This window comes from Cheilinus undulatus, linkage group 16, assembly GCF_018320785.1.
Source record: "Cheilinus undulatus linkage group 16, ASM1832078v1, whole genome shotgun sequence".
Classification (NCBI taxonomy): domain Eukaryota; kingdom Metazoa; phylum Chordata; class Actinopteri; order Labriformes; family Labridae; genus Cheilinus; species Cheilinus undulatus.
The window spans coordinates 7,681,811-7,705,267 of NC_054880.1; the positions used below are offsets into that span (position 1 = coordinate 7,681,811).

The 23,457-nt window shown below is 39.8% G+C and overlaps 1 protein-coding gene across 1 annotated transcript in view; it reads right to left on the reverse strand.

Moving 5' to 3' along the window:
* Positions 1 to 22,619, reverse strand: part of eno2 (enolase 2) — a 42,065-nt gene extending 19,446 nt beyond the window's left edge. Inside the window, exon 1 of the mRNA XM_041809047.1 lies at positions 22,511 to 22,619. The gene's annotated coding sequence lies outside the window, so the exon portion shown is untranslated. The remainder of the gene's footprint in view (positions 1 to 22,510) is intronic.
* Positions 22,620 to 23,457: the final 838 nt, after the last annotated feature.

Here is a 23,457-nt window from a genome sequence, read left to right on the forward strand (position 1 = left end):
AAGTAATTCAGCTATATCAGAGACTGACATAGAAGTGGCTGAGGGTGGTCTGTAGACACCAACAACATTGACTGGGCTATTGTTTGAAATGATAATTTTCAGAGCAATAAATTCAAAGGAATTGGGTACAGAAACAGCTTTTAAAGGAGTAACAGACAGGCATGACTTCACATACACAGCCACACCACCTCCTCTTCCAACTCTGTCTATTCTGTACAGGTTATAATTTTGTAGATTGAACTCAGAGTCGGGTATACTCTGCTTAAGCCAGGTCTCAGTTAAAACCAGGATGTCAGGATCTGTCTGTGAAAGGAGAATTTTTAACTGGTCTAATTTAAGCTCACTGCGCAAACTTCTGATATTTAAGTGCATCAGACCGAGTCCCTTCCTAGATTTAAAAGCAGACTGATTAAAGGGTGGTGGTCCTGAGTTGTGTATAGTTGTGGAAGTAGAGCTTGCTTGAGGAATGGGTTTTATAGTGATTAGATTTTCTGAATTATAACCTGTACAGTAATTAGACTTATGGTGTTTATAAAGGCTATTAGTGATTATGACTGGAATGTTATAAACAGGAGGAGTGACATTAAACAGAGGATGAGGTGTGTGTTGGCTGTCATACCTTCATACATTGAGAGATTTACAGGAGTGCAGCGTCAGCTCAATGTTCATGGATAGAAGGCGAGATCCTGAGAGGTTTGGGTGAAGACCATCATGTTTGAAGAGGTCTGGTCTGTTATAGAAGGTCATGAAATTGTCCACATAGGGGATGTTCTTAGAGCTGCAGTAGCCCTTAAGCCAGATGTGCAGCTGCCTTAAACGGCTGAACTTGACATCTCCAAAGCGGGGGGAGGGTAGTGGACCTGAGATGATGCATTTTTTATTTGTTTGCTTAATGTTGTTGATGAGGGTGAGGAAATCCTCCTTGAGTTTCTCAGACTGTTGCAGCCTGAGGTCGTTGGTGCCAGCGTGAATTACAACAGTGGAGAGAGATGGGTGATGACGTAGCAGCCGGTGGGCGGAGTTGTTTATGTCACTGACGAGAGCACCTGGATAGCACGATGTGGTGCACCTGCTGATGCGCACGTGCCTGACCATGGAGGATCCAACAACAAGTACAGATGAAGGGCAGGAATTGTTGTCCACCAAAGCTGCCCGGTGGGATGTTTTCCGGTTTGTAGAAGCAGGAAGAGATGGTCCATAGTGAGGCTCGGGCCGCGTACGGGGGTTAGCCGCAGCGGAGATGTCGGCGCCGGATCGTCTCCTAGAGCGGTTGGCAGCCTGGCCGTGCGCGAGCTGCGGAGGGGAGGCTGGTGCCGGGAACTGGATACGCTGACCCAGCGGTGGAAACTCCTGCTCATCTTGGATGTTTATCTTGGGCTCCAGGGCTTGAAACCTGTTCTCCAGGTGTAGAGGCTCCAGTGCCGGGCAGGGAGGTGTGCGTTTGCTCCGCGGCTTACCTCCTTTTACCAGCGACCATGGCTCAGGTGTTGAGCAGGTCTGGGATTTGGGCTTTGCACCGAGGCTCAGCCAGATGTCTTCCCTTGCCGCACACGGGTCGTTAGATGGAGCCGATTCACCCGCAGTGAGGATAGACCCGTTCCAGGGTAGCGTGGTGTCGCAGTCTGGTGGTGCTATGGAGGACAGCCTGGAGAGCGAGATGTGTTTAGCCTGGGCAGAAGCGATAGTGGTGAGACGGAGGAATTGGTCGTCTTTCATTCTCAATTCCTGACGAAGGCGGCAGATGTCTTCGGTGATCTTTGAATATGCAGGTAGGCAATCTTTACACACACCCATAGTTCAAGTCACAGCCCGACACACCTTTAGCGAGTGTATATATCCAACCAGTCCCTTTAGTGGAAATCCACGACTGGATGGAAATAAAGAACGAGGCTGTCGGATGTGTCCAAAGTTTCTGTGCACAGAATCAAGTTCCGGAGTAGAATTATAGTTGAAAGCTGGCGAATTTGGCGAAGACTCAGTGCAATATTCTGTATTTTTCATACTGAAGAAACAACATACAAGTCCTTCTAACATGGTCATTTATTTAAACTTAATCATACTAAATGGGATCATATGTTCTGTGTTCAGAAAGCATACAAACACCAACTTTTATGGCATTCATGATATGACCTCAGTTTTTAGCTACAAACAGGCCCAAAAAAACAGACGACAAGGGTTAAACTCTTGTGCCCTTCTTTTCATATTGTCTCTTATTCCTCTGTGTGACATTCAAACTCAAACAAATAATATAATGTTTGCATTTGAATATAGAAAACCAGGAGAACAAGCAGTCCTTTGGTGGTGAACATGCAGGGCTGGTCTCGCTTCGTTACATGAGCATTTTTTCACAATCAGATTCAAACTTCTTTGTTCACATGGATGATCTGATTCAGATGTGCATGCATCATATATTTAATCTGAATTAAACAGCTCTGACATGCACAGCAACATCTCACCAGTCAAATCTACTGAAAATATGCCGTAGAAGAAGATCTTCTTCGCCTTTGTTGTAAATAAACCCCCGGCTCTTTTTTTTTTCAAAATGACTATCGGCGCAAACCACCCCTCTTGATCGGAATGAAATTTCTTTCCAAATAAGCCAGATCAGAGGATTTTATTCTGTATTAAGTGTTTTTATGAAGCATTTTTGTTTAGCTCAGTCATTTATTCCGATTACAAATGGTTCATGTAAACACAGCTACTGATTAAGGCTGTCAAATGATTAAAATTTCAATTGCTATCAACTGTTGTTTCATTTTAAAACTCCAGTGATTTGCTAACTGTTTTTTTTGTGCTGTCTTTAACTAAAGGTAATTAACTTCCTGTTTGAATATAGCCCTTATTTGGCTTGAAAGAAAATAAGGAACTCTGAGTAGATTTAAGATTATGGCATAAACATAACCACAAAAAAAGGAACTTGTTATGGACTGAAGAGGAAACGCACGAACAGTAAAAAGTTAATGTTAAGTATCACAAAATGCAGATGACTTTGGACCTCTCCACTGAGCTGTCTGAGTTTTTAAAGTGAAATAAGACATTAGGGATAGTGATGGGAATCACAGCTCTTTTCAGAGATCCATGCCAGCTGTTCTGGCTCCAAAAGGGCTCTTAATTTGGGCACCAGTTTGGCTTCATTTGGCCTGTGTAATTTAGCAATTTCATGACATGATATGATTAATATTTGTGCTGGTATTTTGCTCCAACTATGCTTAATTATTTTCAAATAGTATGTCGTTATGTATACTGTCTCTCCAAAACACCTTGTGGGTCAGATGAATCTGCTCTCTGGCTGGACTATATTTGACAACCTGATGTCAGGTTTTGATGCCTTTCCATGCTCTATGGGCCCCTTGTCAAAATTATGTCTTCGTATATTGCATGTTTGTGCACATTTGAAAACTACACATTTTTATACCATTGCTTCATCACTTAAAAAAAGTTTCCCTGCAAATCCACAGATTTTCAGACTATTAAATCAACATTTTTTGCACTTTGTTCTTCCAGTCAACATGGGATCTTTCTCATTTTTCTTTCTTTATCATCTGCTGTGCCCTGTATTCTGTTTGTTCATGTAATGAGGCACTCATTAAACATATAGGTACCTACTTCCATGATGAAATGTAGGTCTATATAGTGTTGTTAGTCAATATTCCCCAAGTTACTTCAGGGTCTAACTTCTTACCCTGTTTTGGTACTATCAGAAGACATTAAGTTGTGCTTTTCCACCAAGGTCTGAATACGCCGACTTCTTCTCTTATAGGAAGTTGATAGACATGTCATATTAAATGTGCGGCTTCATTCATTATGTGTGGACCCCACGTTGACACTCCCTAGCAGTGATCATCAAGCCCACATCAGGCCCCCCCAAAGCTTTCCATCTGGCCCCCAAAAGATTAATGTACAGAGGAAAAACATGAGCTTTATATTTGTTTATAAATCAGTACAGCTTTCAAACTGGCCTCAAAAATGACTTAAAATGACAACAAAACACTTAACATTAGATCAGTTTGACAGAAATCCAACCATCAGCCATTATTAGTAAATATGATGCATCATAAACACATACTTAACAGTCCTGTCCTGACTAAATTTGCCATTTTCTGTGCCAACTTCCCACTTGAAGCTCTTGGAGAGAGCAGTTTTCCCTCTCGGTGAATCAAAACAAAAGACCTGTTTCCTGCATGTGTTTTCCACCAATAATGTCGCAGCATATTAGCATCAATACCAGTGATGGACAACATGGAACCCCAGAAATATGTAGCCAGATATCTCAGTCACCCCTTGTGGATCGCTGCAGAATAGACAAACTTGGCAGCCACATGCCAGTATGGCACAGCTTAGATAAGTGTAACTGTTTTCTCAGGGTGGTTTTTGCTGTGATACTCCCAATAGGTCTGCAAGATCCAAAACAACCCACCTCTGATTCTCCTTTGAGGTAAAATCTTTGAGTAGCACAAATAACATCAAAACACTTGATTCTATAACCTTTTCTCATTTAAAAACTGTTACCGGAGTAATATTTTCATAAAAGATACACAGTGAGAGTCCCTTCATATTTCCTACAGTCCTCTCCATTCATTATTTGCCCCTTGTGTAACGTATCAGCCAGAGCAGCATGTTTGAACAACAGATTTACTGGATTATAGCTGTATGTCAGTATTCAGCTTAAGAGGACAGAGACCCACTGCTACACATTCAAACCAACGTGACTGTCTAAAACCATCAAACAGCTCGTCTTTCCTCAGAATTTGGTGCTAGAAAAACTGTGATATTAAAAAATTATTTCTAAAATAATCCCTTGCAGTGTGGCAAACTTTAATAGAAGCCGACTCTCTCTAAAAATAGACTTACTCAGCCAATTAAAGGGAAAAACAACAAAAAGAAAGTAGATTTTTGATCCAAACAGAATTCCTCACAATCATCAGAGGCTCTTCTCTTTTCCTGTGTTGTTTACTGATGTTACTTCCTCTCTCTCCCAGGAGATTCAGCCTGGAAAATCCTGCGGCGCTAATGCAGGAAAGATGCATCTCTGGGTGCCATTCGACACTTTGAAAACAGCTCAACCACAAGAGCATTCGTCTAAGTAGGTTAGAGAGCAGCATCGAGTCTGCAGGAGCTTTGATAAACCAACTGATGCTTTCACTTCTGTTCAAACAAAAGAATACTTATTTTCAGTCAGTTTGTATGTTTTAAAAGATACAATAAATTTATAGGATAAAAGCATCGTAACTGTATGTCTGGGCGAAAGTCAGAGTTACCAAAGTGAGGCTGGTGAAAATCTCCCCTTGTTCATTTAGAATTTGTCCAACAGCTCATTCACACTATGACGTAGCAAATCGATGACCAACTTTCAGCCTTCAGGGACGCCTTTTAGCAACCAAGGCTGTCCACTTGAGACTTCTTCACAGTTTTTTGTTGTTGTTAAGCTTGGCCCTCACAAAAAGATTGTTAAAATCTTAGCAGATGTTTTAAATCAGGTTGTTTACATGCAGCTTCATCAAACTACAGTTACAGCTCAGTAAGGCCCTGTGATTAGACTTCTGTCCAGGATACAAACATCAGGGATGTCTGTAAACTCTGTTACATTAGATGGTAATATTCCCCCATCAGCCTCTTACTATAGGACTTTCTTCATGTAGACCTTGCTCTGTAATTTCCCCCTGGTGTTGGTGTGACTCACTTGAATTGGGTGTGTGTAGCTAGAGGTCTCACCCAGACTGTAGAAAGAATTGGATAAACCCCGTGTGACGTCAGCCGTATGCTTACAGTAGGCAGACTCAAACGGCTCTTGAAGCCAATCTGCGGAGACTTCCTTTGAAATCGTGGTCTAAATCAAACTTTGGATCAAACTTACATCCCGCCCACTAAGTGCAACTTCCTGTCAGCTAGCTAGCTAGCATTCTGGTTGACAGAAACGTAGCCTCTGTCTGTCAAGCTATCTGTCAATCAAATGAGACGCGCCAATCAGCGTAAAGTGAGGTTTATCCCAAATATAATCCAAACGATCGTGGTACAAAAAAATTCACCCCCCGTATAGTGAGAGCACAATAAGACACTAGCTAATGAGACATGTTTGGTTTTTTGAACCAGGCTGTAAACCAGTTTATTTCTAGTGTAAAAACGGCTGTTTAACAGGTGTCCAGACGGGACTTCCGGTGTTCCTGCAGCCAGCCTCAAGTAGACACTCGTGGTATTGCAATTTTTTGTACTTCCACATTGGCTTCATTTTTCAGGATCAGAGGTTACCGCTTGGTCTCACCTTGCAGTTACAAGAAGTAACAGGTTATTAAGTCAACGGGACTTTTTTCCATTATATATTGATTTTGTCAACTCCATCAGACACACTAATATGTATGTTATTAAATTTTATTAATTCAAGACTGACTGAGTTCTGACTGAGTTTATGAGCAACTGACAGAGTTTACAAACATCTGACTGAGTTTATGAGCAACTGACAGAGTTTACAAACATCTGACTGAGTTCATGAGCAACTGACAGAGTTTACGAATATCTGACTGAGTTTATGAGCAACTGACAGGGTTTACGAATATCTGACTGAGTTTATGAGCAACTCACGAAGTTTAAGAACATCTGGTGGAGGTTTACAAGGAAGTAACAGAATTTATGAGCAGCTGACTGAGTTAACAAACTGCTAATGGAGATAAAAAGTAAAGGAATTAAGTAGTGTGTTTCTTTCTTTTTTTTTTTACCCCAATTAACTATCTCTGATGCACAGCATCTAAAGCTTAACAGCCTCAACCTGCAAAAAATTCCATGTATTGTACCTTTAAGTCAGCTCAGTTCCCCCTGTGGTCCCTTTTAGCCCTGACGGACGTCAGCCCTATCCGAGGATTGGATGCAAGTTAAAAAGACTGTGCGTATAATTCAATCCAGCAATATTTGGGGATGCAAATTTTTTCCCTGTCCACCCCCTAAAAAAATTCCTGGAAGAAGAATAAGTTATTATGCTACAGTGTGGTTCACATGATTCCCTCACACTAACGAGGATCTGGTCATTATTGTTCTTTTTTATTGTTGGAAATTAGGCCCTGGGAAGATAAGATCATGAGAACACCCTCAGTTTTATAGAGGTGGTAGACACAGTCAGACCTATAACAGTCTAGGTGGTTGAAGGAAAAAAAAATTGAAGTGGAGAAACCAGATTAAAAAGCATTTGAACAGCAAATTAATTTTCCTGTACAGTCCAGTCTCTTTTTCCTGCAATATATAAAAAAAAAGTCTAGTTCATCTCCATGTTTCGCTGTGAGAGAGTAAAAAATGCTCCTAATGCTGAGATTAAAAATGCATTTATTCTGTTTGGTCATACATTTTTAATGTCTGTATCAACATTACATTGTAAACATAATGCCAACACACGACGAACCCTTCTGTCCTCATCTTCATCTTACTACCTTCAGTGCTGATCTCCTCTCTGGGTATTTTCATTGATATTCCAAACATGAAGCGCTGCAACGTTACGTCAGAAACGGCCTCGTCTCCTTACTGTATGAATACTTTATCGATCTGTGAGAAGGAGCTGAATATGGAACTGGGCTTAGCCTGGCCTTTCATACACAGACAGATGGAGAGTTTCAGTTGATGGCTGGCCAACACTTTATAGCTCCTCTGTAGCGAGCATCCATCAGTGTTACAGTTTTACCTGATACAAAACCAAAGTCAAATCGGTGAGGAAATAACTGCTCCGATGATTTAAAGTGTCCTCACAGCAGACACTTTAAGTTATCAGCAAGAAATAAGGCTATAAGTAATTATGTTAATTAAGCTCAGCTCCATTAGGATGTGCCAGTAAGCCAGCGAGCACATTACTGAATTTTTATTGGCAGTCGTGTCGTTTCTTCTTGGAATAGTGCCTTCGACTTCGCCAACAGTGGAAGGAAACCAGACGATGAAAGTTAGGAGTGATGGGCCAAGAAGAGCTGGTGTTGATTCATAGAAATTTTATGAGCAAGAAAACAAGAAGAAGAGGCACAATGACCTTCACATTTGACCTCCAAAATTGAATTACATCATCGCTGAATCAGAGTGGATATTTGTGCAAAATTTGAAGACAATCTCTCTGAGGGGAGGGTTCTTGAGATATTGCATTCACAAATATGGCCTGGGTGGATGTCTGCAACCTGTAATATCACCTCTTCTATCACCAGTGGAGACAAAAAGAAAGGGCGGAAGACAGAACAGGGAGTTGATTGGGAGTTGAGCATAAAAGAAGAAATCAGCAAAAAAAAAAAAAAAAAAAAAAAAAAAAAAAAATTTATATATATATATATATATATATATATATATATATATATATAAGAATACTACTTGCAATGTAAAGGCTAGCCTATTTTTAAAATTCATGTTAGTGCTAATGCAAGATTAATGATATTTTTTTTTTCGAGAATTTTTATTACTTTCGCCAAAGTCAAAAGTTTACATGTGTTTTCTCAGTATTTGGTAGCATTGCCTTTAAACTGTGTGATCGAGGTCAAACCATTTCAGTATCCTTCCAGAAGCTTCTCACAAGAGTTAGCATGAATTTGGGCCCATTCCTCCTGATAGAACTGGTGTAACTGAGGCCTTGTCCACATGGAGACAAAAACTATATATTTCTGTAACTATAGGATAGTTTCAGGAAATGTCCGCATAAGCACGGAACCACTGAAGACAATGTAGTATATATGCCAGACCTGTAAGTGGTGCTGTAAAGCTGCCACGAAATGCACCAAAAGAGAGAAGATCACAGAAAGTCACCACAAACTTTCTCCTAGTTGCCCATCTGGTTGTTCTCCGCAGTGGATTAAAGAACATCTGGTGTATGCTGTGGAGCATCAAATTTTCCTGTAAAAGCCATATGCTCAATAACTTCTGCAGCACGAACACAACCCTGTAATTTGACGTTGTTTTGGTTCAACGTGCGCATGCGGCGTAAGTGGGCTAAGATATGTGTGACGCAATCGTTTCAAGAAAGATGCAGCTGGCTGTCCACACGGAGACGCAACGGCAAACGTTTACAGATTTGTTCACTCCGGGACCCGGTCTTAAAAAGTAGTGTTTACGGCCTCCTAAAACGCCATTTCCGTGTGGATGAAATGCCGATACGGCAAAAAACTTTTTGCGTATACTCCTAAATTCGTCTCCGTGTGGACGGGGCCTGAGTCTGGTTAGTAGGATGCCTTGCTTGCACACACCTCTTCAGCTCTGCCCACAGATTTTCTACAGGATTAAGATTGAGGGCTTTATGATAACCACTCCAAAACATTGACCTTGTTGTCTTTAAGACACTTAGTAACTAATTTGGCGGTATGTTTAGGATCATAGTACATTTGGAAGACCTATTTGTGCACAACCTTTAACTTACTGGCTGAAGTCTTGAGATGTTGCTTCAATATTTCCACATAATATTGTTTCCTTATGATTTCATCTTTTTGGTGGAGTGCACCAGTCCCTCCTGCAGCAAAACATCCCCACAACATGATGCTGCCACCCCTGCACTTCACAGTTGGGATGGTGTTCTCAGACTTTCTCAGACCACAGGAGAAAAATAAGGTCTTTGTCCCTGTGTGCATTTGTAAACTGAAAACTGGCTTTTTAATGTTGCTTTTGGAGTAATGGCTTTGTCCTCGCTGAGTTTCCCTTCAGCACATGTGGGTACAGGATTGGTTTCACTGTGGATAATGACGGTCTCTGACCAGTTTCAGCAGCATCTTCACAAGGTCTTTAGCTTTCGTTCTACGGTTGATATGCACATTTCCCACCAAAGCATATTCACCTCTGGGACATAGACCCCGTCTTCTCCCTGAGCTGGCTGGACATTCCCATGGTGTTGATACTTGTGTACAATAGTTAGAATAGATGAACGTGGCACCTTCAGGCATCTGGAAATTGTACCCTAGGATGAACCAGACTTGTGGAGGTCCATGGTTCTCTTCCTGATGTCCATGTGGATTTCTTCCAGTTTTCCCAAGATGTCACACAAGGAGGCAGTGTGTTTGAGGTGTGCCTATAATTAACTCAGATGTTGTCAATTAACCTATCAGCAGCTTCCAAAGCAGGGACATCATCATCTGGGCTTTCCCAAACTGTTCAAAGGCATAGGAATCTAAGTATATGAAATCTATTGTTATTCTAACATTTAGCAAATAGAAATAATTTTGCTAACTGACATAAAACAGGGAAAGGTTATTCTGATTTTATGTCAGGCAGTAAAAAAAAAAAAGAGTTGTGTCTTTACGGCGTATCTTATTCTCTGGTTTCAACTGTAAATTGCACGATCTACATCTTGTTCTATTTACATTTTTCCTTTTCTTTTTGATTTGCATTTTTTTCACAGTTTTTATCTGATTATAAACTGACATAGAACAGATGTTTATGTCAACCAAAACTATGTTCAGATCATCTCAAACTGATTTGATCTTTTTTTTTTTAGTATTTTTTTTTCTATGTTACTTCCTCTGTTATTTCCTCTGCTGTCTTATTTCTTCTATAATTTCCCTCTGGTGTTGGTGTGACTCACAGCCTTCAGTTCTAACTCTCTCTGTTTACGTAAAAACTTCCCTGCAGGCTCTGAACACTCCTCATTTCTTCTCTTTGCTCTTCTCTCTGTCACCTTTCCTCTCTTCCTCTGGGACTTTTATTCCCACCTTTGCTGCGTTTAACCTCCTGCTAAATCTCATTATTCCTCCTGTCTTTTTCTCTCCCGTCCTCTGACTCCTTTGCTCAGCACTCCTCTGACGTACGCTAGGAAGATTTCTCTACGTTTTTACAGCAGTTCTGTTCCTTGTTCCCCTCGCTGGTGGCCGATTACAGTGTGGACAACCTGTGAATTTATGCTTACTCAGTTCTCATTGTAAGTCAAAAAGGATAAAAGCGTCAGCAGAATGAGTAAACCGTGTAAACGGTGCTCAGAATAAGAGAGAGGATTTAGGGTGCCAGAGTCGCCGCCTGCATACAGAAATTCCCACACTCAGTAAAAAAGATTGATGCTTTGCCACTTCCTCCTCTGGCGTATATTAATTTAAAACGTGTTTTTTCTCTGTCTCATTTTGGATGTTGTTTTGAAGCCCCACCCTGAAATACTGCAGTTTTTCACTGTTCCTCCTGAGGACGGAGCAGCAGAACGCCTGCAGACACTTTTAGATCAGAAACTCTGCAGTTTCTGCTTTTTTTCTTCCTGATCTCAACTAAAAAGCTTCTCAGCAGGAAAAGATGAAAATTTTACACATTTATGGGTTTATTTCTACCAGTGAAAGTTTCATCATGTGCTAGTAACTACTGATGCAAACTTAACGTGTATACTTTAGCTGGAAAACAGTCGATCGAAGGCAGGCAATGGCAACAAGGCTCTGATAGTTAGCGATCTGCAGAAGAGTGCTGCTAACAACCTATCAGAGGTTAAACATTCACACTGGAGTGACTTTTATGCTTGATGCTGTGTTGCAGTGTTTACATTACCTGAAGCACATAATCAATACGACTTTAACAAAGAAACTGTAAGATTTGTTTCTCCTCCTCTTGAGGCCAGACTTGACTTTTTACTTGACATAAATTGGCATCATGATGTTTTTATTTAAGCAAACATTAGACTCACATACTGTAAGACAATCTGTTTCTTTTTCAGGCTCCTATAGGGGAAGTTTGCCTGGGAAGTGTGTACGTGTATTATTATACTCCTGCTCTTGGTCCAAGTCTGCTTGGTGAGTTTCGTGTGCTGCCGGGCGTGGTATGTGTGAGATGTGAACGCAACCATCCCCAAGCCCAGGGTACATTTAAGCAAGTAAAATTGTACAGGTAGTAGCAAATGTCTCATGCCTGTTCAAGAACCATCACATCCATGCCATAAAGACCCAATTCAACTGCCAAACTGCACAGTAGATGTGGAAGAAGGAAGGGGGTCTTTGACGGCATCTTAAAGCACTTGGTTATAGTAGTGGCATTGACCTCCAGAGATTTAAGTGTGCGTTTTTATCATTTAAGCAGATCATCCTTTGAGCACTGTTCATGAAGCTAGGCTATGCAGATGGGTACAGTTCCTACACATAATTTAGCAAGTTTAAGGTAGAAATGGACCAGAAAGCAATGCTGGTTCAGTTGTATGCTGTATCAAAATTTTTAAAGGGTTTTATTCTTCACCCAGAAAGCCTCTATGTTTGGCTCCAGCTATGTGCTTTTCCACCTCAGAGTGTCAGCTGTCTGGCTCTGCAGGCTTCAGCAAGAAGCAGCTTAGCAAAAACAAAACTAAAATGAGATTTTAACTGATGACATGCAGTTTACTGTGAATACAAGAGGACACATCTACGTATGAGCCAGAGTACACGGAGGAACTATAGGTGGAGACACAGCAGGAAGACTTTAGTGGTCAGCAGGAAAGATCCTGAGTTATGCGGCGAGCAAAACCTGAGTCCATGTCAGCGAACACAGAGTGCAACTGTTGACTTCATGTTTTGATCTTTTAGGGTTACAATTTTAAAATTTCACGTCATAGTTGGACCTTTTAGGTTCACAATCTTAAACTTCGAGTCATATTTTGACCTGTTCAGTTTAAAATTTGGAAATTTCAAGTTATATTTTGACCATATAGACTCGTAATTTTCAATGTACAATTTGAGCTTTTAAAATCATTATTTCAAATTTTATCTCATGTTTTGGCTTTATCTACTTCTAACTTTGACTTTTAATTTGATACTTAGCCTTTTTGGTTCACACTTTTAAATTTCCAGGCATATTTGGACCTTTTAGGTTTACAATTTTAAATTTTAATGCATAATTTGACCTTTTAAAATCACTATTTTAAATGTTATCTTGTGTTTTGACCTTTTTTAACTCATAACTCTGACTTTTGATCATACATTTTGACCATTTAGACACGCAATTTTAAAGTTTAACTCGTATTTTAATTTTTTAAACTCATGATTGCAAATTTTATATCATATCATTTAATATATTTTGACCTGAAAAACATGACTGTGACTTTCTTTTTCATTTATTTGCCTCTTTAAAAACCTTATTTTGACACTTAATTTGTGTTTTGACCTTTTTAACTAATATGTTTGACTTTTATCTAAAATTTCAGCCTCTAAACTTAAAATTTTGACTCTTTCATAACTCAAAATCATTTATCATCAGTGTTGAAATGCTCCATGGATTAAATGTTTGGTGGCAAAACCAAAGCAAAAAATGTTTTAAAACGGTGAAAAACTAGAGGATAAGGGAGGCAAGGTTGATGGAAACATGATGCAGCGCTGCAGTTTAAGCTAGTCAACAACCAATGGCAAAGACACCGACATTCAAAGCAACCAAAAAACATAAAACCCTTGGCTCTTCTTCACTCCTCTGTTTATAAAGGGTAATAAACATTCTAAAGTGTTCATTATTAACTGCACAGACTCATCTCATATCAATAAGCACATTCCTCCATCCACATCGGTCTCTACCTCGATGACTTTATCTTCTCACTCCTATCTCCATCCCTCTCTCTCTCTTCTCTGAGTCTGTGTCTCGCCCCGCTGCTGTCTGTGCGGGTTGCTGTGAGTTACGTAAGCTCTACAGCAGCAGAGAGAGGGAGAGGGAGAGGGAGGACACCATGAACGCAGCACACCACACCTAGCAGAGACTGCAGTGCTCAGCAGAAAATAAACCAGCACAGGAGAAAGAAAAAAATGAAACACGCAAATCAGGGAGAGGGACGAAGGCACGCAAGGAGAGAGCAGAGAGGACAATGCTAATGTTATAATTATATGTGAATGAAGATGGATATCAGGAGGATGAGGGGAAGAGAGAACATTTTAACAAGAGATGGGATGGAAAGAAAAAACACACCCCAACAACTCTGATCGGTTTTAGTGTCTGAATTAAACTTAATAAGAAAACAATTTGCACTTATGTTAAATATTCAAAGCCTTGCTAACTGCAGCATGAGTTTGGACCATTTACCCGGCAACAAGAGCCAGTTACATTTGCTCCTAGTTCACTTACAGGTTTTGCTCTGGCAGCACCCATGACCTCAATTTCAGAGTCAGCAGTGCTTACTGTTGCTAGGGTTTGAAAGTTGTCCTGCAGCCCTTCTGCATCCTTCAGTGACACTCAAAGCCTGGTTAATACGTCTGGGTCCAAGCACCACAGTTTAATTTCTTTAACTTCTCCGACCTGCAGCCTGACACCGTAACAAGAGGAGCTGTCTTTTACACTGTATTACGTCTCTCCATGTCTTAAACTCTGAGGACAAGGCTGTTTGAACTGTGCACACTAAAAATGCTGAGTCAAGGCTGGTGGGTCACAGGTTGGGTTTGACCTGATGTTGGATTAGAAATTGGGACCCAGCAAACAGGTTGCTTAATGGGCCGGGGAATGGGATGGGGACAATGCTATTTTAAATTTAGAGATGGAGCTTTCCCATCATGCTTTTGGGGGTTATTTAGATGTGTTTAAGATGCATCTATACGTGTTTAGATGTCGTGTGGTACACCGTGATCATTGTTGAGATTCCTTTGCTCATGTTTTTGGTAAATTATTGTTGTTTCAGTGTTGAACACCTTTGCACCATGAGGGAAGTCATCCACTGAGTTGGTCAGTTCCTGACTGTGGGAGAGGTTGGCCTACTATAGAGAAAAAAATGCAGACTTTAAATTCAGGGTGCATCCTAGCTCTGAATCTGATAATCTGGTAAAGCAAGCTGGTCATTTTTACTAAGATTTTGGAGTCAAAAACATAACCCAAATTGCTGGGTCAAGCCCATGGTTCTGGTGCTAACGACAAATCGATCTGGCTGCTCACATACACCCCCTACACTAGAGTGGGATAAGTTTCTGCACAAGTTGATATGAGTCAAATCTACTTGCTGGCATCTGAAAATACTCAATGGACATGTCCTCATCTATATCTCTCAGAGGCCCACTGAATGCAAAAAGTTCTCTTGTCTTCTCCCAGTTGGACCTCTGCAGGGAAAAGGCCAGGAGGCATCCTGATCCATTGTTAGAACCACCCTAGCTGCCTCCTTCTGAAGTGAAGACTTTGCTCTGAGCTCTTCCTCCCACCTTTAAAGCTAAGACCAGCCACCTTCATGAGGAATCTCATTTTAACCCCTTACATCCACAGTCTCAACATTTCAGTCATTATCACTCCCTTTTCACCACAAAGTACCGGCAAAACACCCGCAGTTCTGCTGATGCTGCTCTGGTGTAATAGCAAATCTAAACCCTGGTGTCTGCCGTCATGGTTGATATGAAAATGTCTTAATGGCGTGCAGTCATCACATTAAACTGACTGATCATTAAACAGTTCTGAAGGACTCAACCTTAATATTGGTCTGACACTAAAGCAGCAGACTCCTCTGTAGGGGTAAATAAAATATTCACTTTATTTTCCTACCATGCTGAATGAAAATCCTGCAGCCTCAGGATGCAATATTTCCTTACAGGGGAACCACTTTACATCAGATACACACAAACTGCACAAATAAAAACATACTCTGAATTATAGCTTATATTAACTTTTTCTATCATTGAGTAAGCACTGGCTTGTTTTCTTTGAATTAAAGAACAGCTAGAGGAGCATTTCATGAACAGAATTGCAGACACATACTATTCCCTATGGAATAACTTCTTAACATATGAAACAAGGAAGCTAAGCAAAGGCAGCAATGTTTTTATGATCTTATGTATATTTTCATCTCACATGTTTTTTGTTTAAGGCATCAGAGCTCATTAAACAGGTTTTAAGCTTCTCATAGTTTATAGTTAACTTTTATGTTATGGCCATTGTTTGAGATTATTTCAGCTTTGTCAGAGAACTTTACAAGCTCTACATCCAGGCATAATCTCTAAATGAAGCATATTATCGAGGGATAATATTGTCTCAACATTTAAGTCAGTGTCTTTAAACCAACAAGTCCAGGGTTACTCCTGTGCTACTCCACTTACCCAGTGACAGCTGAGGCATTTCTCCATTTTCTAAGTGGTGTTAACTTTTTCCATGAAAAAGACCAGACCAAAAGAAAGCCAAAAACAGATCTTTGATGACTAAAACTGACTAAAAGCAAGTTTATTTTCGTCAAGATGACTTAAACTGGCCTTAAAATGTTGCTAAGTTTTTTTCAGGCATTCAAAATCCTTGATTTTTCTCCACTCTGGGGAACTCCTTTAAAATACAATTCATCCGTAGCAATTCCGCCTCTCAGCTGTTGAAATGGGGGTTCCCAGGTCTGGCAAAGCTTAAACATGCTACCATGATTTGGTATAGTAGCAGTATAGTATTTATAAGACTTTGGGACTCCAGCAAACCACTGTGAGAACCATTATCCACAAATGGAGAAAATTTGGACCAGTTGTAAATCTTCCCTTTTACCACTTTTTCTGTCTGCTTTTTACCCATTTTTGCCAGTTTTCAAAAACAGATTTCACCACTTTTTTGCACGTTTTTGCAACTTTTGACCCATTGTTGCCATTCTTTAGTCATTTTGCCATTTATGCAACCCTTTTCACCACTTTATTTGCCCATTTTTGTCAACGTTAACCCATGTTTGCCACTTTCCAACTATTGTTGCCTTCATTTAGTCGTTAACGCCACTGGTAACCACATTTTCACCACTTTTATGCCCATTCTTGCCTATTTTACTGGCATTTCATGGTTTGGTTCACCAAATCTGCCACTCGTAATTCCTTTTTACTACTTTTTTTCCTCCTTCTTAACAAATTTTTGGCACTTTCTCCCTTTTTTCCCTCTCTTTACATTGTTGCCACTTTTTACTCATTTTAATTCTGTTTTAAGAAAAGGGGTTTAAATTTTGAAGAAGGCTATATACTCTGGCATAAACAGGTTTTAAAAACATCTCTTGCTTTGATAAGAATGGTTATTATTCAGGTTGAAAAACAATATAAAGTTATCACCATTTACCTTTACAATGGATGAAGATTTTTTTAGACCTCAATGGGCCCCAAAATGACTCCAGGAGCACATCGGTGACTCATCTAGGAGGTCACAGAAGAACCCAGGAGAACATCTAAAGGACTCACTTGACTCAGTTAAGGTCAGTGTTCATGATTCAACAATAAGAAAGGGGCCGGGCAAAAATGGCATCAAGGCCAAAACCACTGCTGACCAAAAAGAACACAAAGGTTCATCTCACATTTGCCAAAAACATCCTCATAATCCCAGAGACTTTGGGGAAATATTTTGCAGACTGATGGGACAGAAGTTGAACTTTTGGAAGGTGTGTGTCCCGTTATATCTGTAGCAAAACTAACATCAAACCAACAGCCAAACATGTTGGTGGTAGTTGGATGGTCTAAGGCTGCCTCAGGACCAGGACCAGTTGCTGTAATTGATGAAACCATGAATTCTGCTCTCTACCAGAAAATCCTGAAGGAGAATATCCAGCCATCAGTTTGTGACCTCAAGCTGAAGAACACTTGGGTTAAGCAGCAGGACAATGGTGAGAAACACACCAGCAAGTCCACCTCTGAATGGCTTAAAAAACAAAATGAAGGTTTTGGAGTGGCCTAGTCAAAGTCTGGACTTCAATCTTATTTAGATGCTGTGGCATGACCTTAAACAGGCCATTCATACTGGAAAAACCTTCAGTGTGGCTAAAGTAAAACAATTCTGCAAAGAAGAGTGGGACAAAATTCCTCCACGAACGCTTGCTTGCAGTTGTTGCCACCAAGGATTGCACAAGATATTAGGTTTAAGGACGATGACTTTTTCACACGTGTACCATGCAAGCCATAAAAAGCAAACATGTAGGAATCATTCTTAAGGTAGGCTTGTGTCATCCTGACCCAGTACTCATAAGGGTCTCAGGTACTGAGTCATTTAGCGCAAAATTTGAAGCTGCATGGAAAATATTTTACCTGATACCCCAGGAAATAAAAAAGGAAGATGAAAATAAGAAATAAAAAGAAGAGTCAGAGAGAGTGATGAAATGCGGCTTCAAAGATAAATTTATGCAAAAAGAAAAGAAGGCATAGAGGATAGCCATGAGGAGAGAGAGAGAAAGCAATGGAGGATAGAGTGAGTGGGAACGTGGCAGGGCAAGAGATATGGAGAGAGAGCAGAGAGAGAGAGAGCGCATGATAAATAATTAAATGACCCTGTTTGGCTGCAGAAAAGAGAAGAGATGAAGCGAGGAGGAAGAGGAGGAACAGAGGGCTCATCATCGCACGTATGGCAGAGAGAGAGAGAGAGAAAACACAAGCAGGAAGTGGAGCCATGTCATACATGCATAGAGCCAATAATGTGACTGCTTTTACACACAAACAGCTTCCTCATGGCTGTCCTCTATTATAAGTACTCTTAAACACAGACACTTCACTTCCTCCCACATACGACCAGAGACGGACACACATTTCTGATCCGTCACACACTCGCTGTAACAAGGACTCGACAATCCATGACTCAATCTTCCTGTTACCAAAACACTCACACATTCCTGTGCTAGCCATTATAAGATATCAAACACTCACACGTTCATTTCCTTATAAAAGCCTATCAACCATCTCACACTGTTGATACTCCCGGTAATGCATGCATGATCTAATCAGATACAAACATGCAAACTGATTACACACACATCTCTGAAAGCAGATGACCAGGGCTCCTGTGGAAATGTGATAGATACCATTCTCCACTCTACATGAAAGTCACTGTACTGTTAGAATTTTAAATGACCATTAAAAGGTGGAAAAAATAACATATTGTTGCATTCAAATTAACTGGATCTACACAAGCTCTAGAGTGCATACACACAAAACTTCCAGCTACCAGATCATACACATCAAAACGCAATTTAGTGCCTACCATTTTCTGAGAAATACAGGAAAAAATGCATGCAAGAGAACTGCACTAATACGTGTCACTGTGTAAGCTCTAACACACATGCACACCCACATATACACAACTTCTGCAGCTACACAAATAAATGCATATAAGCACACATATACATAAATTAAAAAATATACATAAGTGCATGTTCACAAAAAAAAAAACAGAAACCCTAAGAAAGAAATCTTACAAGGTAGGGTGTATCAAATCACTGCATGAGTTCATATATGCACACAATTCTGCAGCCAAAACACACACATTAACACACAATCACTTGCAAAAATGTGCTGTCAGCGTTGGGGAATAGGGATGCAGTTAAGGTCCCAAATTAATGTTTGATTTTTTTTTTTAATTGCAATTATTACATGCTATTTTGTCCTTTTAGGCACACTGTAGTTCAGCTATAGCAGGGCTGCTGCTGGATTCTGCTCTCTCTATCATCTATCTGCTCTCACAGGGCTGTAAAATAAGGACACCACTGCTCCTTGATGTCTCAGTTCACTTTGAAAAAACTCAAACAGCTCAGTGGACAGCCACAAGTCCTTGTACAATCAGACATTTGGCTTTTGGACTGTTCCCTTGAGCAGTTTTTCTTTTTCTTTTTCTTTTTTTTTTTTTTTTTTTCAGCTGCTTTCATTTTTTTTTTTTTGGGGGGGATTTTAGGTTTGTAATTGTGGCAACTGTGTTTGAGTCCAAGACAAATTTCCCAAAGTGGACAGTAAGGTTTATTGTAACTTTGTGTATCATCATTTCCTATTCATCATATTGTATCGTATTTCATTGCATTGTATCCTAAATTGAATCCAATCTAATCTTATTGTTTTGTATCGCAGCTTATCGTATTGTATCATATGGTACGATATGGTTCGATAGATATTGTATCATATTTTATTGTATAGGATAGCATTGTATCTTATCCTATCATGTTGTATTATATCATAGCCACTTTAATTATATTGTATCTTATTGTACTGTACCATACTGTATTGTATATTATTGTATAGTATTGGATTTATTCATATTGTATCGTCATATCATATCAAATTGAATAACATCATATCTTATTGTGTCATATATTGAATCAAACCTAATTGTATCACATTGTTTTGTGTTGAATCATATGGTACAATGTGACGCAATACAATACTGTATGATATTGTATCATCTTGTATCTTATGTTAACTGATCATCTCGTGTAGTATCAAACTATTAAGTATTGAATCAAATTAAATTTAATGACATGTTTTTGTTTTCATCATATCAGTATGGTAAAATATGATATTGTATCATCATATTGTATGAAACACTTTGTATCATATCATATTGAGTTGTATAATATATTGAATCCTTTATCATATCATAGCGAATTGCATTGTTTTGTATCATACCACATCATATCGTGTTATATGATGCTGCACTGCATTTCATGACATCGCATATCACATTGTACCACTTGTATTGTGTTGTGCTGTTTTGCATTTCATCAACTGTATCTTATTGTACCATACCATACTGTACTGCAGTACAGTACCTTCCCAACCTTTTTTCCCTTTAGGCCCCACTTCACATATTTAACCCACATGGAAAAAAGTGACATATATCTGTCAAAAACACACATAAATTTGAATTGTTGTCATCGTTTAAAGCCAAACACAATAGCCCAAACCACAAGTGTTATTGCCAAAAGGCCTTGGTATGAACCATTCGTATGGATTTTATCATGATTTTAGGTAGTCTGACTGGACCTGATTTTAACGACCTGAGAGCAGACGGGCCATCGAGCCTCTCTGAAATCTCTTGCCCCACCCCAAAAGTAGGTCCTGGACCCCAGGTTGGGAACCAAGGCTGTATTGTATCGTATGGAATTACATACTGCATCATATTGTATCATCATGTATCATATTCTATCACATTTTATCTTATCCTGTTGTATCATATGGAATGATATAATTCTATGCGATATTGTATCATATGTCTTCTTAAATTACATGGTAACTAATCATATTGTGTTGTATCATATCCCATGGTATTCAATCAAATAGAATAAAATGCTGTCTTAGCGTTTTGCATCCTATCATATCGTACTGCACTGTATGGTGCGATACAGTATGATATTGTATTTTATCTTATTGAATCGTATTGCATCTATCACATTACGTCATATTCAATCCCAAGGAATCTTATTGTTTTGCATTGTATCATATAATATAGTACTGAAATTGTATCATATCATACCACATCCTTTTGTAATACTGTACACTGTATTGCATTACATTGCATATCACATTACACTGCTTGTATTGTGCTGTGTTGTTTCGTACCTTATTGTACTGTGCCATACTGCATTGTATCAAATTGTATGGTATGGTATTGTTTCATTTTCTATCATACAGTTTTGTATCATATTGTACTGTGTTGCATCACATCACATACCATATTGCACCACTGGTTTTGGCCGTGTTGTATTGTTTCTTATTGTACCGTACCATGCTGTATGCTATGGTACTGTATTTCAGGGGTTCTCAAACTTTTTAGCCCTCGAACCACAGTATCAAGGTCCCAGAGAGCAGGGACCCCCACTGTACCTGAAGGTGGTTGAAGAATAGTTGAACAAAGCCATGCAGATTCAAGAATAGCCATGTGCAGACTTACATTTCTAGGAATTTTTTAAAACAGTTTGATTTCAGCATAGATCTCTCTCCTTTTATTTGATATTTAACAAATTCTATGCATATATTTTATTGAGAATGGATCCAATATACTATTTGGAATCTTTTTTTTTTTAAATCTTTGGTTCTGGAAGGCATCTCTTGAACCTCTCTCAGCGTCTTGAGACACCTGTATGGTAAAGTATCATATTATTTCATTACATTGCATCATATATCACCACTTTCACCACTTTGATTGTGTTGTGTCGTTTCATATTGTATTTTATTAAGTAAAAAACTATATCTTATTTGCTTCATTTACACTTATATCAAGACAGTGAGACGAATTGCTTTACATGGTCAACAGGGAATTCAAATTTGTGTTTTGAAATGCAAAATAACTGATCTTTAAACATGCTATTTTTGCACACACTTTTTAAAAACTACTGCTTGACTGCATCAAAAACACACTCAAAAAAACCACAGTCTACAGCTACAGTCCAAGTCAGTGTATAAGCTCTAACATACACACCTACACACACATTATTTACAGCCAAAACATACCAACATTTTTATAATAATTACAGAAAATAAAGAACAGGCTACACACACCAACAGACTCGATTGTGTGCTTGCCATATTAGATGACATGACCATCCAACACACTCGACTGCAGGAGCCTCCATACACACTCTTCCTGCTGCCAACACACACACACACACATTTGACAGCCATCACACACCCACAGTAACACCTCAGACGGCACATACACACATCTACTGAGCATGCACACACACATATGCTTTACTGCATTATTTCACAAACACACTGTCATGACGGCCATTTGAGAAAAACCACACACAGGAAAATACACAAGTATGTATAAATCCACTGTTACACCTAGATATGAAGCATTTCTATCACACAGACACAGCATCCTCTCTGCACAACCCAGCAGCCAATCAGATCACAGGAAAATAAAACAAAAGATGTAAAATAACAAAACATCTGGAGTGGATAAAAAGAGAGAGAGAGGGAGTCTTTACCTGCCGCCTGCCTGTGTCCTGCCTTTCTGGGGGAGCGAGAAAATACTGGAGAGGCAGAGCAAGAGGAGGAGGAGAGAGAGATGGAGAGGAAAACAGGAGGGGAGGAGGGAGGTGAGATGTGACAGAGAGAGGGGGGGAGGGGAGATGACTCAGAGGGAGATAGAGAGAGAGGAAGAGGAGGAGAAGAGGAGGGTTAATTAAAAAGGAGGAGATGGAGCGAGGGGCGGGATGAAGGGATAGGGACAGGGTGCAGAGGCTCGTCGCCCAACAGAGGAGGTAAAAATAGATGAAGGGAGGACCACTTCTCTCTCTCTTCTCTGTGTCTCCCTGTTTCTCCGTGCTGCTGCAGTGGGGTTCAGCCAGTGTGGATCTAGTTACATAATCCAGCCTTCTCCTGCTCACAGTCATGATGATGCTCCGTCTGAGTGTGTGAGCGTTTAAACACAAGCACAGAAACAATGCAGAGGATATCTCAGTGAGCACAGGGGAGCTGTGCTGCAAAAAGAATATTCTGTTCAGCTCCTCAGATCCTCACTGAGGTGTTTCATCTGTAATGAACCCTTCAGTATCCAGGTAACCTGAGGTCACCACGTTTTCAAACGAGGACAATCATTTTACCAAGCACCAACATCTACCAGCTTATGCTGGATTTTTTCATCAGTGCACCTTTAAACACTACTGGGAGAGTCTCAGCAGATGAACAGTTTTGCCTCCAGAAATTTGATTGCAATCCCAATTCCAAAAAAGTTGGGGCATTGTGTTAAATGTAGATAAAAACAGAATGCTATGATCTACAAATCTCATAACCCATACTGTACTAACAATAGAACATAAGCAACATATCAGAGACATTTTACCATTTCATGAAAATATGATGGCAGCAACACATCTCAAAAAAGTAGGGACAGAGCAACAAAAGGCTGGAAAAGTATGTGGTACACCTGGGT